We start from the raw sequence: 16,504 nt of genomic DNA, 5'->3' as shown, positions 1-16,504 counted from the left end.
TTTGAATTTTTATTTTGATCTAGATCGTCCTATTTATAGATTTGCCAACAGAGGGAACGTTGACGCAAGGGAAATAACTCCGCGTCTTTGTTGACATCCTCACTTTTTCAGAGGCTAGAACAAGCTGTAATGCATGTATATGGTCCGCGCATGGCGACATATCGTCATTACATGGTCTTATGGTGCGTTTGACATCGATTATGGGCAAACTACACTTTGTAAACACGGGAGCGCGTACATATGCCTTTAACAAGGGTAAAAGGAGAAACAGAATCCGTTAGTCGCCTCTTACGACATGCTGGGGAGCATCGGGTAGATTCTTCCCCCTAACCCGCGGGGGGTTATTGAGTTACAACGATCTTGCTTCAAACACATTCAAAATAATACCATTTCTCTGTTATTATTATTATTTTATGAGGGTCAATTTTACATGGGTCACATCTACAGGTCATCCAACTTCAATAGCCTGTAAAGTATCAAAAATCTAGCTTTCAAAACATTTCAGAAAAATAAGAACACATGCTTTCGCAACACATCCTTGATATTTGTCAAAAATGTGGTTTTGAAAAAATGCCAAATGTGGTCATGTTTGAAATTGATCAAACCATAGCAGTATGTTAACTTTGTAAAGTCTATCCCGAAAACCATCCAAGAAAACAACAATGTTCAATTCTGTCTACCCATTGTAAGTCAGCCTAATTATGCTCCCCATCAGTGACATTCTCCTGACCTGGTGAGTCAAAACTCACTAAATGTCCAATGGAGAGTTTTCAGCATGCAACCAGAAAGTATATAGTGTGGCGTTATGTCCCTTTTTTTCAAAACAGGGTTATATATGTGGCAATAATCACATGAAATGTTCTCTGTCCTCCACATCTGTTTGATTTGTGATTGGTGTCCAGATTATTTGCTACAGGCATCTGATTAAGTTTATTGTAGCTGCTGTCCGGTTCCCTTTGCCAGTGATATCTGCTTTCCTGTTCTGTAACTTGTATTCATGTTCGCCGATGGCACCCGCTGAATAGTTTTGGTTGTTCTCCAATGGCATCTAGCTAGCTGCTTTGACGTCTGTAAGTGGTATCAAGGTCCTTCACCATGCAGTCATCTGCTGGAAGTGAACAGGAGGCTCTCTTGCTTATGACACCCACACCAGAGCATGGAATGAAACCTGCAATGACACAGCAGTATGACTGAGAAAGCATGCAGACTGAAGCAAAGAGGGCCAAACTTTAAGAGAATGATAATGAAACCTAACTTAAAGTGCCGTGGCTTTTAGTGCATATATATCTAACTTTTAAAAGTTGTGTCCGTCTCTGTGTGTATCATGATGACTAAAGGCTCCGAAACAGCTGCACCGACTGAGACGGTGGTGGGGGTTTGAAACGTGCTGGTGCGTGTATGATTGTGCTTGCGTGTGTGCAGGCATGAATGTCTTTGTCAGTATGTGTGTGTGTGTGTGTGTGTGTGTGTGTGTGTGTGTGTGTGTGTGTGTGTGTGTGTGTGTGTGTGTGAATTTATGAATACAATTGAAGGCACAGTAAGCCTCCCGTAAACCATCACAGATACGGTCAGGCTTTTACACACAGACTACAGTACAAACACCCTTTCATTTAAACACTCACCGATTGAGAACATCCTAGGTGCCCTCCATAAAGAGCGAACTATTTTCAAATAATTTATTTTTGCGTGGTTTATCTTACCCCTGAGCCATCGTGAACCAGTCTGATCCAGTTTCCCTTTTTGACTCACATGCGAAGCAAAAGTGAGTCTATGTACTCACCCGAGTCGTCCGTCCGGACGTCCGGAAAACTTTAACGTTGGATATTTCTTGGACACTATTCAGTTTATTAGTACCAAATTTGGCAAGATGGTGTATGATGACAAGGCCCCAAAAAACATACATAGCATCTTGACCTTGCTTCAAGGTCAAGGTCGCAGGGGCCATAAATGTTGTCTAAAAAACAGCTATTTTTCTCATTTTTCCCATTTTCTCTGAAGTTTTTGAGATTGAATACCTCACCTATATATGATATATAGGGCAAAGTAAGCCACATCTTTTGATACCAGTTTGGTTTACCTTGCTTCAAGGTCAAGGTCACAGGAGCTCTTCAAAGTTGGATTGTATACATATTTTGAAGTGACCTTGACCCTGAACTATGGAAGATAACTGTTTCAAACTTAAAAGTTATTTGGGGCACATGTTATGCTTTTATCATGAGACACATTTGGTCACATATGATCAAGGTCAAGGTCACTTTGACCCTTATGAAATGTGACCAAAATAAGGTAGTGAACCACTAAAAGTGACCATATCTCATGGTAGAAAGAGCCAATAAGCACCATTGTACTTCCTATGTCTTGAATTAACAGCTTTGTGTTGCATGACCTTGGATGACATTGACCTTGGGTCAAGGTCACATGTATTTTGGTAGGAAAAATGTGTAAAGCAGTTCTTAGTGTATGATGTCATTGCTAGGTTTAGTTATTTGACGTCAAGGTCATGTAAAGGGCAAGGTCAAGCATGTGAGTCGTATGGGCTTTGCCCTTCTTGTTTCACAATGTAGTCGTCAGTTAGTCATTTGAATGCGACTCCATGTGAGCTTATCTACAATAGCACGTTTTTATGCACGAAACAAACGGCTGTGGTTCACAAAAACTCTAGCGATGGTTTTTGACTGTTGAGAGGAACGGTGATACATGTATATGCATAAACCGCCGTCTGCTACGACCCTTGCGTGACCCTGCTTCCGGGCTTTTCTTTTTTCAAACTTTCACAACTTCGAATTGTACTGATCTTGTCTTGATAAAAAAAGAATTCTTTTATGATTAAAGAATGTTTGTGTGACAAGCTGTCAATTTATTATTTAGATTTTAAAAGTTAGGTCTAGCGCAAAAACGCACCACGGTCCAAAAACATTCTGATAATCATCGATCCACGGCTATCGCCAGTTTACATCGATAGAATGAGACCCGAAGGGAAGTAACTCATTTTTGACCTGAGTTCAATCGGCAAAATTAATTCTTTAAAAATTGCTCGCTCTTTACGTAGGGCACCTAGGATATTCCCGTTTGGTGAGCGTTCAAATGGAAGGGTGTTTGTACTGTGTGTAAAAGCCTGACAGTATCTGTGATGGTTTACGGGAGGCTTACTGTCCGGGCGTGATTTCCGGTATTGAATATTCATAACAGCCGTCCAGCACCAAAACGAGGCGCCATTGTTGTAGAGGACCAAGTCCACGAAAATAAATTCTTTGAAAATGTTTCACGCTCGACAGAAAGCAGCCAGGATGTTCCCGTTCGGTGAGCGTTCAAATGGAAGTATGCTTGTACTGTATGTAGACGCTCGGGGAGCTCTGTGATGGTTTACGGGAGGCTTACTGTGCCTTTAATGTATATACATCTATACACACCCAAGAAGATAAGGCGCTCAGCAGGTCTGCACTCATGTTGATCCATTATGTCGGAAACAGGCAGAATTGGATCCTCCACCCGACAGTCACTGAGCTACAGTGCTGCTCTCAGCTATAAGCAAGAGAAAGCGGCTTGAGTGTTTCATCGCATATAATTCCAGTGTTTGCATACTCCATAGCGATTAGCTGAAACTATTTAGCTAAAACATTAAACTATTATCAGTGGAATACCAAAGGGGTGGCATATGTCATCCAAAATATAAGGCAATTTAAAGTGTGATTGACGGGACAGAAGCGTTTCAATGATACAAATAGAGAACACTACATAGTCTACTGTGTGTTACTGGGTTTACACAAGTAAAAGTGAATATTTTTTCTTCTTCTGTTTCTTCGTTCATGGGCTTAAGACTCCCACGTTCACTCATGTGGATTTTTACGTGTATGGCCGCCATTCAGGCAGCATATGCCAATTTCGGGGGAGGCATGCTGGGTACTTTCGTGTTTCTATAACCCACCGAACTCCCACATGGTTTACAGGATCTTTTCCGTGCGCACTTGGTCTTGTGCTTGCGTGTACAATGCGCCCGTCGTGAATATTTCAATATTTGAAAAGCAGTAAGTGTAAATCTGGTGCCACACAGCAAGCCATGAAGTATTCTGTTTTCAATTCCTATGTACCGGAGAGATAACCCATGTAGTAACTAAACCATACACGCACATATGGGCATATCATTGAGGTCATGGCAAGCTGGTCTGGCAGGGACCTTATATATTCCACTGCTCATGATTACAAAGTCACAGATGCAAAGTCATTCTCGTAACACGTTTGGGCTTGCCATTTTCTCGCGAGTGTTTTGAGAATGAAGTTTGTCTCGGAGATTTTGCATAAGCAATGGAAAATGACATCCCTGACAGACATGTTGTTTGAACCAACCTCATTTACATGATAGACACGCCTGTGAAGAGATGGTTCATTTATCACATCATGACACATGGGTGGTATCTCTCAGGTAGGCAAAACAATATATATCTAAATGCACCAATTTACCTCAAGCACTCAGCAGGTCTGCACATATGTTGATCCATTAGGTCAAAAAACCACCAGAACTCGATATGTTGTCCTAAAGTCACAGATATAGTGGAACCCCCCAAGGATCCTGAAAAAATAATTAAAAATGAAGAGCCAACACTTGTACAAATTATCTGTCTTTGTACATACAAGCACATACACAAATAAATCTGCTTGCACTATGCTGGCTTTAGGCATGTGTAATAAAATTATTTTGGGGGAGCTTCTCGATTCAACCGGGAACTTTTGTTGTTGTCAAAAGCAATTTATGCCTCAAACATTCTCCCACTCTAAGACTGAACTATGCATTCAGTATGTGTTGATATCTGACTTAAACTCACAAAAATAACAAAGGCTAGTTTGTAAAAAGACACTTGTTTGTTTGTTTATTTGTTGCTTAACGTCCAGCCGACTACGCAGAGCCATATCAGGACGAGGAAGGGGGGGATGAAGGGGGCCACTTGTCAAGCGATTCCTGTTTACAAATGCACTAACCCATTACTTGTGTCCCAGCAGGCTTTAGTAAAACTAAATTAATACCTACTGGAAGATTACCAGTTTCCAGTATGTTAAAATAGGCTTAACCTATCTACTGCTGGACTTACATCAGAACACTAACAGATTAAACTATACATGAATCGCGAGACAAGCGGCAAGAGAAGAGATTTTTGGAAAAAATACAGGTGAATGAGCAAGAAGGCAGAAAAAGGAAAAGAATTCATGAAGAAAAAGAGCATGACAGGAAAGAGGAACCAAAAATCTACCTAACAGCAAACTAGAAAGCTCCTGCGGTTCCAAAAACAGGAGGGGCCTTTAATTTCATAACCGCAGTGCCCCACTGCGGGAGTAAAAAGACACTGATTTGAAAAGAAAATTTAAATTCAATTACATATTATTATGTATTATATAATCTGTTCTGGGGCTTTTTTCCAGGTCTTTTAAAAAAGGATGTTCACAAACAATAACAAACACATTTTCAATCCAATGAATGTTTGCAGCACTGTCAGCCGGACAGAAATGACAGTATGTTGACAAAGCCGTGATAAAAACATAACCTGCAGTCCTACCTTAGCGCAAAGAAGTATGAATGGTCTCTGTGTACTCTACAATCTCTGACTGTGGCCCTATGTAAAGGTCGAAAAGAGCTGGCTGTGCTTGGCCATTAAGAAAAATTTCAGTTAATTCAGATTTGTACAAGGAGAACATAAAAGCATATATTCACAGCATGTATGTCTTGTTATTGCTATAGGTCTATATATCTATGCCACAATGACACAGCAAATACGTACATTCATACAGACATATTCATTTACTCATATAATTTAAATTATATAGCACCACAGGAATATGTTAATATCAAAATCTAATATGAAATTTCCTACACACACCCATGAAGTTCAAGCCCTAAGCAGTTCTGCACACATGTTGATCCAGGAGGTCCAAACACACCCTGCACTTGTTGTCCAACAGTCACTGCTCCAGTGAAACCCTCCATTTAGGACCCTGAAAGATATAACAAGTTCCATAAAGTGATACAAAACTCTTTGTTGTTGTCCTTATCTGCTGAAGGAGCACCTCCTGTCGCTTCACAGCATCTGTAACACAAGAGAGGACTGAGTATCCAGCCAGAAATTTCATGACTGTATTTTTATAATGATGATCAACAAAACTTTTTAGGGGCTTTTAAAATGATATGACAAATATAAAGTCAGATGCACTTCACCCATTGTTATACTTAAACATAGAACTAAGGCTTGCTCATACAGTGGAACTCCCCTTGTTAGACCTCAAAATATCTGAGAAAAATAGGCCTTAAAAAGGACCCCTGGGTGTCTTAAAAAGGCCGTTGATTGATGATTCACAAAGGTTATTCACAGAAAATATGAAAAAAGCAAGGTCCTAAAAGTGAGTGTGTCTTTAAGTGTGTGTGTCTGTCTGTGCATCACAATTAAGGGCTAAACAAAAACAAACACACACCCAAGAAAAGCAAAATTTGTTTGAAAATTTGATCAAACTCCAAGACAGTGAATCAAACAAGAAATGTCCATCACTGATTCAGACGCAGTTTATATTTGAATGTATGTGTGTGTGTTGCAAACATTACACAAAAGTGGATCATAAATACCAAATTCAGCTAATGCTAGTACCGTATTGCAAATTACATTAAATTTGAAATGAAATTTTATAATTTGTTGTTAATAATTTACTTACTGGTTAAAGAGTACAACTTTTCACAATTTCAGCACAGAGAATGGAATCCTTGGTGTCTGCTTCCTTTTCTATCTGAATGACTCATTGGTACAGCCATCTGTCATCACCCTGCCGACTGTTTTTTTTGACCTGGAGTCCAGAAGCTTCCCCACCAACTCAGGCAGTTTTGTTTTTCACTAAAAGTAAAAGAATAAAGGTCAAATAGATTTGCACAAAGGAATAAAAAGAGGTTTTCTAGTAATCCAAATAAAGCATGCAGAAATAAAAACACAAAAAGTAACATCAAACAGTTTTGCCTCTTGTGCCCCCAAGACACTGGAATAATTACAGGCCACCAGATAGGCCGTCCATCACTGAAAGTGAACAGAAAAACTTGATGTTTAAATATGTGTGTGTGTGTCAGTGTGTGTGTGTGTCAGTGTGTGTGTGTGTGTGTGTGTGTGTGTGTGTGTGTTATAGTTTTTATAGTTTGCCCATAATCGATGTCAAACGCACCATAAGACCATGTAATGACGATATGTCGCCATGCGCGGACCATATACATGCATTACAGATTGTTCTAGCCTCTGAAAAAGTGAGGATGTCAACAAAGACACGGAGTTATTTCCCTTGCGTCAACGTTCCCTCTGTTGGCAAATCTATAAATAGGACGATCTAGATCAAAATAAAAATTCAAATATCTCAACATTTAAGGGGTCCTAGACCACAATATCTTGCAGGGAACTTAATTTAGCATGTCTCCAGCTGTTGGTAACGCAATTAGCGTGTATAGTCATTGAGTACATATGACTTTAAGACAAGAGTTTAAAATGTCACTTACTTGTCCCTGTCAGTGTAAACTTTCAGCACAAAGAAGAATGGAAACATTGGTGTTTTTGTCGGTTCCGTTCCAATTGAATGATTTGGTACAGCCATGCCATCAAGTTGATCAACCAGCTCACTGTTCCTGTTACCAGTTCAACCTCTTTTCCACATTGCCGACAGATTTTTAATCTGAAAAAGTCATGTATACATGTTTTCAAAATGGGAATTTACAAGTAAACAGTTAACGAAATAGTCCGCTTCTGTCACGTACTCCCCACGAACACCGCTATACGTGGGGCAGCCAGATCCAGATAGAATCAACAAACAAGTAAAACTCAAAGTAAAAACATCAAACTCAAACTCAAAGAGAAAAAAACCAACCAGACGGCCCAATGGTCACTGTAATTGTATCAGATTCAGATTCTCACAATGGTATAAACTTTGCAAATCTCAAAAATAGTCGGATACGGGTAGTGACAGTGATAGTGAAAAAGAGTTGTGGGAGCTGTAAAGAATAATTATACGTACTCCTCACTCGATAGTCGATGACTTGGCAGTTACAGTTGCAAATCACTCGATAACTCCTGAGCGAATCTGGATACGATTACGTGGAAAACTCTTGAAGGCTTACTTCTCAGTCCAGATCCATCTTCTGCTCTCTGAATTATGGTTACACTCTCTTGGTGGGTTCCTTTCGTGATGTTGTAGCCCGCTTTTTTCCAATCTCCCTGGTGCAAACTCTTTCTTGTGAGTTGAAGTTCGTTCGTTGAAAATCAGTTACTAGTGCTGTCCCTTGATTTACTTCGGAGTGGTCTCCTCTTCGATTTTAAAGGGACATAACTCTCGCATGCTAACCCTTTCTTCGTATCGAAAGTAGCCGGCTCAGTTTGTTTTTGTTTTTGTTTGGTCTTGTGTTTGATGACTTTGCTAGTCCAATATTTTATGTATATATATACTCAACCAAAACTTAAATGTTTTTACTAGCTATTCAATTGTATGAGTTACAGTTCCTTTTAGGTACTGCTCTGTTCATTTTAGCATGTGCATGGATAAGCAACGCACACAAGTGTGTGTGTGTGTGTGTGTGTGTGTGACGGTGTGTGAGTTTACGCAGTATGTGTGTGTATGGGGGATGTGTGTGTGGGGGGATGTGGGGGTATATATATGTGTGTGTGTGTGAGTGTGTGTGTGTGTGTGTGTGTGTGTGTGTGTGTGTGTGTTTCGGTAAGCGAATGTCAGCGGTTTGTGTGTGTGCATGCGTGTGGGCGTGAGTGCGGCATGTGCGTGTGCGTGCGTGTGTGTGTGGGGGTGTGCAGTCTTTTGCTTACGTTTACAATTATTCTCTGTATATGTTCCAAGGCAGGGTGGACTAGGCAAAGAGGAGAGAGGGGGGGGGGGGTTGCCAGTGGTGGTCCAGGGGGATGTTCTCCCTGGCGGGGTCAAGGGGCAGAGCCCCTTGTGGGGGTCAGGGGGCTTTGCCCCCTGAAGCTGATGGGTAGGTCATATTCTGAGATAGGAAAATGGTCGCTCCTTGCATGAAACGGCATAAAATAAACAATAATAAAAAATGTTTTAAATAAGTGAGGTACATGTTTAGGCTAGGGGGGGGGGGGGTTGCGCAACCCCCATACCCCCCCCCCCCCCCGGGTAGTCCGGCCCTGCAAGGACAGGTTGGAAGATGAGGCTAAGCCTAAAACCTTTATCCTGACGTAATAATATCCTCTCTCTCTCTCTCCCTCCCTCTCTCTCCCTCTCTCTCTCTCTCTCTCTCTCTCTCTCTCTCTCTCTCTCTCTCTCTCTCTCTCTGTGTTAAGCATTCGATGTGTACATATTCTATAACCTTTTTTTTTAAATCTCATATTGTGTGTGTGTGTGTGTGTGTGTGTGTGTGTGTGTGTGTGTGTGTGTGTGTGTGTGTGTGTGTGTGTGTGTGTGTGTGTGTGTGTGTGTGAATGTCCGTGTATATGATGTGATTAGAATAGGGGAGCCTCTCTGCATGGGTGAAAAAACACTTGTTTGTAATGCTTGTATGCCACAACGCTCTCTCTGTCTCTCTCTGTCTCTCTCTCTCTCTCTGTCTCTCTCTCTCTCTTTCTCTCTCTCTCTCTCAAATTATTTAAAATGAAACAATATTGTACACACAGCAAACTTCAGTCAACGTCAGGTCAAACCAAGAACTTTGCACTTGATCCTACATGAAGAATTATTTTGGCAAACGTTAAATTTAACATAAAAAAGGTATTGTTTCAAAATTTCACTGCAGACCATTTTACTAAGCGTTTCGGGCGGGCGGGAAATAGCTCAGTCGGTAGCGGCGCTGTCTTCAAAACCAGTTGTCGCAATCGGCGTAGGTTCGATCCCCACGTTCGGCGAGGGATTTATTTCCCAGAGTCAACATCGTGCAGACTCTCCTCGGTGGCCGCATGCACACGATAAAGAACCCAAGTTCACAGCGAAAGTGTCAGGGCTCGGAAACATGAATACACGCATGCAGGAAACAAAATGTGTGGGTATCGCCGTATACTGTATGGCAGCTCGCTTTCCCCATGGAGAAAGCAGCCCGAATTTCCATGAGGGCAACCTCACAGGACTATATAAAATCTTATCCTTATCGTAACCTTATCCTTTAACTTTTAAAGCAATTGTTAAATTCTCTTTTGAAAACTTTTTTGTGAGAAGCGTTCCAAGGTAACGTTAATGAAATATTAATTTCACATTTGATGCTAACTGTTTACAAAAAACTAACTATACAGTTTATGTACATTAATAGGTAACATGCGCCTTGAGTCGCCTTGTGTGGTGAGATACGTGTGCGATATAAATCCTCGTAAATAAAAATAAAAAAATAAATAAACATCTTACGTTACAAAAGTCCTTTCTCCTAAGTGAATATGTGCGTACCCACGTGTTTGTGTGTGTGCACGTGCGAGCGTGTGTCAGTGTGACTGTGTGTGTGTGTGTGTGGTGTGTGTGTGTGTGAGCACAAAGTATTCCTACGTGTATTTTGCAAATGCACAGTTAACAAGTTTGAAAATATCTCATGTCATCTCCAACAAACGGCTTAATTCACACACACGCACGCACAAAACATAATAAATCTTATATGTACGACTACCTTGTAAAAACACACACAACACGTTTACATGCACAATTACTGGTGATATCAAACACAATTTTAAAAACAATGTTTTTTAATCAACTTAATTTCAACAACAAAATTGTTATGCTTAGCTGATAAGTTATATTAATAAAACAATAAAAATAAAAACACAAAATGCATGTATACTATTACTACTATACTGTACCGCAGTACTATGTACTGTTGTACTATAGTACAAAATACCATAGTACAAAGTACCACAGTGTACCATAGTACAAAGTACTTCGTACTATAGTACTACTGTAGTACAGGGTACATTCACAAAAAAGTACCATAGTACAAAGTACTAGGTACTATAGTACTACTGTAGTACAGGGTACATTCAATAAAAAGTACCATAGTACAGAGTACTATGTACTATAGTACTACTGTAGTACATGGTACATTCACTAAAAAGTACCATAGTACAAAGTACAAAGTACTCTACTGTACCACAAAGTACTATAGTACAGGGTACATTTACTACACAGTACTATAGTACAAAGTACCATGTACTACAATATGTACTAGAGTACATGGTACATTTACTATAGTTTACTATAGTACAGGGTACATTTACTATAGTTTACTATAGTATACTATAGTACATCGTGTGGTACTTTTTCAGCTGGGTTGTTTCGCGTCGAAATGATTAATAACAAAATCATAAGTACACAGACCCGATCGAACCTGAGTCAGAGGTATATTGCAAATCTGACACCGATAGTGCAGCGCCAAATCTACAAACACCCTGATTTATTAAGATAGAATTTATGAAAGCGAAGTGCGCATTTGATGCGAACAACCGATACTCATCGACCAACACCTGAGCTCCACGATTTTTATTTTGCAATTGTTTGTTCATTGTTGGTTGGTTGGTTGTTTCTGTCATCCAAATACTTGGGGTGTTTCCTTCTTTTGCGTTCGTGACTTCGACGATTGCAAGTGTATCGATAATCAACAATATTTCATTTCATGAGCACACGCAAACAAACGCACACCCCCCATCAAAACAAAGACAATAAAGCGGTTTCATGCACTGTTTGGTTTCAGAAAAACAAAACCCCAGAGCTGTGTTCTAGTGGAAACCATGTTACAAAGTTGAACATTTCTTTAATTAACTGAGACATGTTAACCATACAAATTGATTCGATTGATAAATACTGGTTTCATACAAAGCTTTGGCCTGCACATACAGAATTAGAAATACTTGCACATTTTGCTTATCGCCGTTCAGTATTTTGCTTATCGTCGTTCAAGGGTTTTAAAGAACATCAACTTTGGTCGTGACATGGATTTTAACACTAACAATTATCACCCCCCAAAAAGACAGACATATTGATTATGTTTTTTTCATGTCTGTATTATCATCTTACTGGAGTATTACTGAAAAAATAATGAGAATACATTCTAGTTGCGATTTAATATACACTATAATTATTTAAAGGACTGAAAATGCATGTCATAAAATGGAAAACAGTTCTGGAGAATAACCCATGTTCAGATTTTGTCAAATGGCCCAAATACAAGAGGGTACGAGCGAATGCAAAACTAGGTACGAGCATATGATTGCGAAACAATTAAGTGGGAGCGGTTTCACACTGGACAACAACGCGACCAGAAGCAACGTAAGAATCTGATATATATGGTGATGGAAATCCTGGTTGACCGCAGTACGTGTATCTCTGTGCCCACGACGAGAGCTAGACTAACAATCCCCAAAATGGCTGATGGACGTGCTCTGTGCCTTGTCCTCTTCATTGGCGTTTTGACGCTGACCCACGCAGCATCTGTGTCCGGTGAGTATGTAACATAGACTATGCCTTGTGTTGTGTGAAGTCGGGGTCTTTATCGTGCGCACACCGAGGACAGTCAAAGTATGCGCTGGGAAACAAATACCTCGCCGAACCCGGGATTAGAACCTACGCCGATAGCGTCGATCACCTTTCAATAGAAAGTTCCAGAAAAAGTATTTTGGCTTTATCAAATATTACTTTTACCTCACTAAGTGAGCCAATGTCAATGTGTCGGGATAGCCAACACGACGTGTTAAATGGATTCTTGAATGCGATCGCACTGAAGCCAAATGCATTTCTTTTAAAATTGTCTCCGTATGTACAACTCGGCGAAGTAAACGATCATGAAAAGGCGTGTGGGGAAAGCAAAAGCCAAGTTGTATGGGCTATTTCCCGGAACTAAGAGGTATGTGGGAGTTCTTATTCGCACTGAACAGAGAAGGCATTCCCGCATACGTTTTAGTCGGAGTGAATCGAAGTTTTGCAAAAAAAATAGTATATGAAACCCTAAGGCAGTTACAGGCACAGCATGCGTTGCATGTACACATACACAGCAGTGAGAAGTATTCGAGATGAGCTTGGACGTGCTTTCTATCCAAAGGGACTTTCTGCGATTGAATCAATTGTCTGCTGCGCGTTGCAGTTTCAGGCGTAGTGAAACTGGGCCACGTTTCTGGTACGTGTACGGATGATGTTATACATGGGGAACCAAACAAATGCCACCTACAGAAATGCTTAAAACGTTTACATTTCTTGATTAAAATAATTCATATTTGGGAAACATTAACTTCAGCATGATTACATCACGACGTTTTAAACTTGTAGGTCAATAGGTCTGACTTGTGTGCTCTTTGGAAAATATGTGACCCTCCACCACGAAATGAGTCGCATGTCACCTCGCGCGGTTCTGTGTTAGGCTTAATATAAGTCCGGGGAGTGTCTGGTAACAGTGTGAGGGTCACCTTAGTCACAGGCTTATAACTCGAACAGTTTTCGCTTTTTTCTAACACGGTTTTCACCACTGGATAGAGCATAACAAACTCTTTAGGAAAATGTACAATTATGAAAATCATGCAAAGGTGACATGCAACTCATTCCGTGGTGGAGGGTCACATTATATCCACATTTGCTGATCGACTCAACAGTAGAAGGTTCGACATCAAGCAGTACCAACTCTCACCCGATTGAAACCTTCCAGACTTTTATCTTTTGGAAGAATCTGAAGGCCCAAGTGTACAAAAACACCCCAGGCCATCGGTGACCTGAAGAAATTCAATACAGACAAATAATCTGGAGAGTTTAAATTGGGCGAGTGTTGCTACCACGTGATGTCAAACCACTTACTTTTGAGTCAATTCTTGAATTTGGATATTATTTTCAAAAGAGCACAACATTCACACCATTTCTTCTTCTTCGTTCATGGGCTTAGACTCCCACGTTCACTCATGTTTTTAGCACGAGTGGATTTTTACGTGTATGTCCGTTTTTACCCCGCCATTCAGGCAGCCATACGCAGCTTTCGGGGGAAACTGTATACCAAATAGGAAGCAAGTCGTTGAACAGAAGCAGAAAATATTTGCATGTTTATCGATTACATTTTTTGGGTCACCCTATCACGTCTTGGCGACACCTCCTGGGTGCTTGGACCCCTGTATATGTGAAGCCAGCACGCTCTTGACTAAGCTATCTCCCATTCCCACATAAAATCCTGAAACGATGTGGTTTTGGGGAGAAGTTTATACGACAAGAAAGGTCGATTATACTATGGATGCAATTGTTGCAGAGAAACGCAGCCACGGTCTTGTGAGTTTCGCTCTGGGGCAGCTTTCCAGTAGAGTGGACAGCCTGGAGTCCAGCCTTAAGGCTAACCTGAAGAACAACCAGGAGACAAAGACAGGTACGGATTTCAAATTGTCAAAAAATGAAAACAAAACAAAATTATCATTGGTATCCCCGCCTACTGAAAAGCCAACTAGACCTACTCATACCTATTGCAAGACGGACGTGTCCTTTTTATATTTAGTCAAGTTTTGACTAAATATTTTAACATCGAGGGGGAATCGAAACGAGGGTCGTGGTGTATGTGCGTGTGTCTGTCTGTCTGTCTGTCTGTCTGTGTGTGTGTGTGTGTAGAGCGATTCAGACTAAACTACTGGACCGATCTTTATGAAATTTGGCATGAGAGTTCCTGGGTATGAAATCCCCGAACGTTTTTTTCATTTTTTTGATAAATGTCTTTGATGACGTCATATCCGGCTTTTCGTGAAATTTGAGGCGGCACTGTCACGCCCTCATTTTTCAACCAAATTGGTTGAAATTTTGGTCAAGTAATCTTCGACGAAGCCCGGGGTTCGGTATTGCATTTCAGCTTGGTGACTTAAAAATTAATTAATGACTTTGGTCATTAAAAATCTGAAAATTGTAAAAAAAAAATAAAAATTTATAAAACGATCCAAATTTACGTTTATCTTATTCTCCATCATTTGCTGGTTCCAAAAACATATAAATATGTTATATTCGGATTAAAAACAAGCTCTGAAAATTAAATATATAAAAATTATTATCAAAATTTTTTTTTCGAAATCAATTTAAAAACACTTTCATCTTATTCCTTGTCGGTTCCTGATTCCAAAAATATATAGATATGATATGTTTGGATTAAAAACACGCTCAGAAAGTTAAAACGAAGAGAGGTACAGAAAAGCGTGCTATCCTTCTCAGCGCAACGAATATCCCGCTCTTCTTGTCAATTCCACGGGCACTGCCTTTGCCACGGGCGGTGGAGTGACGATGCTACGAGTATACGGTCTTGCTGCGTTGCGTTGCGTTCAGTTTCATTCTGTGAGTTCGACAGCTACTTGACTAAATATTGTATTTTCGCCTTACGCGACTTGTTACATTTAGTCAAGTTTTGACTAAATGTTTTAACGTAGAGGGGGGAATCGAGACGAGGGTTGTGGTGTGTGTGTGTGTGTGTGTGTGTGTGTGTGTGTGTGTGTGTGTGTGTCTGTGTGTGTGTGTGTAGAGCGATTCAGACCAAACTACTGGACAGATCTGTATGAAATATATGACATGAGAGTTCCTGGGAATGATATCCCCGGACGTTTTTTTCATTTTTTCGATAAATACCTTTGATGACGTCATATCCGGCTTTTTGTCAAAGTTGAGGCGGCACTGTCACACCCTCATTTTTCAATTAAATTGATTGAAATTTTGGCCCAGCAATCTTCGACAAAGGCCGGGGTTTGGTATTGCATTTCAGCTTGGTGGCTTAAAAACTAATGAGTGAGTTTGGTCATTAAAAATCGGAAACTTGTAATTAAAATTATTTTTTTATTAAACGATCCAAAAACAATTTCATCTTATTCTTCGTCATTTTCTGATTCCAAAAACATATACATATGTTATATTTGGATTAAAAACAATCTCTGAAAATTAAAAATATAAACATTATGATCAAAATTAAATTTCATTTCCGAAATCGATTTATTATTTCATCTTATTCCTTGTCGGTTCCTGATTCCAAAAACATATAGATATGATATGTTTGGATTCAAAACACGCTCAGAAAGTTAAAACGAAGAGAGGTACAGAAAAGCGTGCTATCCTTCTCAGCGCAACTACTACCCCGCTCTTCTTGTCAATTTCACTGCCTTTGCCATGAGCGGTGGACTGACGATGCTACGAGTATACGGTCTTGCTGCGTTGCATTGCGTTCAGTTTCATTCTGTGAGTTCGACAGCTACTTGACTAAATGTAGTAATTTCGCCTTACGCGACTTGTTTCTTTTTGTGTATGAATCAAAAAACAAGAAAGGTAAGTTGTTGGAACATTGGTTATTGACAACACAATACGTTACAGCCATACATATATCTACCAAACGGTTTTTTTAAGTGCACAGACAAACAATTCGTAGAAAAAACTTGGCTTGACGGAACGTGCGCTTGTGACTTCCAAGCAAACGGCCACACATTCAGTCAAGCTAATTGTTTGTCTGTGCACTAATAAGACCGCATGTGTGTGTGTGTGTGTGTGTGTGTGTGTGTGTGTGTGTGTGTGTGTGTGTGTGTGTGTG

At 40.2% G+C, this 16,504-nt stretch overlaps 1 long non-coding RNA gene across 2 annotated transcripts; it reads right to left on the bottom strand.

Moving 5' to 3' along the window:
- Window positions 1-6: 6 nt before the first annotated feature.
- LOC138956999 (uncharacterized) lies at window positions 7-8,497 on the bottom strand. Of its 2 annotated transcripts, none has more exons than XR_011452901.1 (7): window positions 8,023-8,497; window positions 7,511-7,683; window positions 6,691-6,866; window positions 5,868-6,074; window positions 4,459-4,567; window positions 3,411-3,522; window positions 7-1,168 (listed from the first exon to the last, which is right to left on the bottom strand). It is a non-coding gene; the product is annotated as an uncharacterized lncRNA (long non-coding RNA). The 2 variants fall into 2 exon arrangements; XR_011452900.1 differs by having other exon boundaries at window positions 5,868-5,982; window positions 8,023-8,485.
- Window positions 8,498-16,504: the final 8,007 nt, after the last annotated feature.

The sequence above is a fragment of the Littorina saxatilis genome, unplaced genomic scaffold (assembly GCF_037325665.1).
Source record: "Littorina saxatilis isolate snail1 unplaced genomic scaffold, US_GU_Lsax_2.0 scaffold_2325, whole genome shotgun sequence".
Taxonomy (NCBI): domain Eukaryota; kingdom Metazoa; phylum Mollusca; class Gastropoda; order Littorinimorpha; family Littorinidae; genus Littorina; species Littorina saxatilis.
This window is presented reverse-complemented; position numbering and strand designations above follow the sequence as displayed.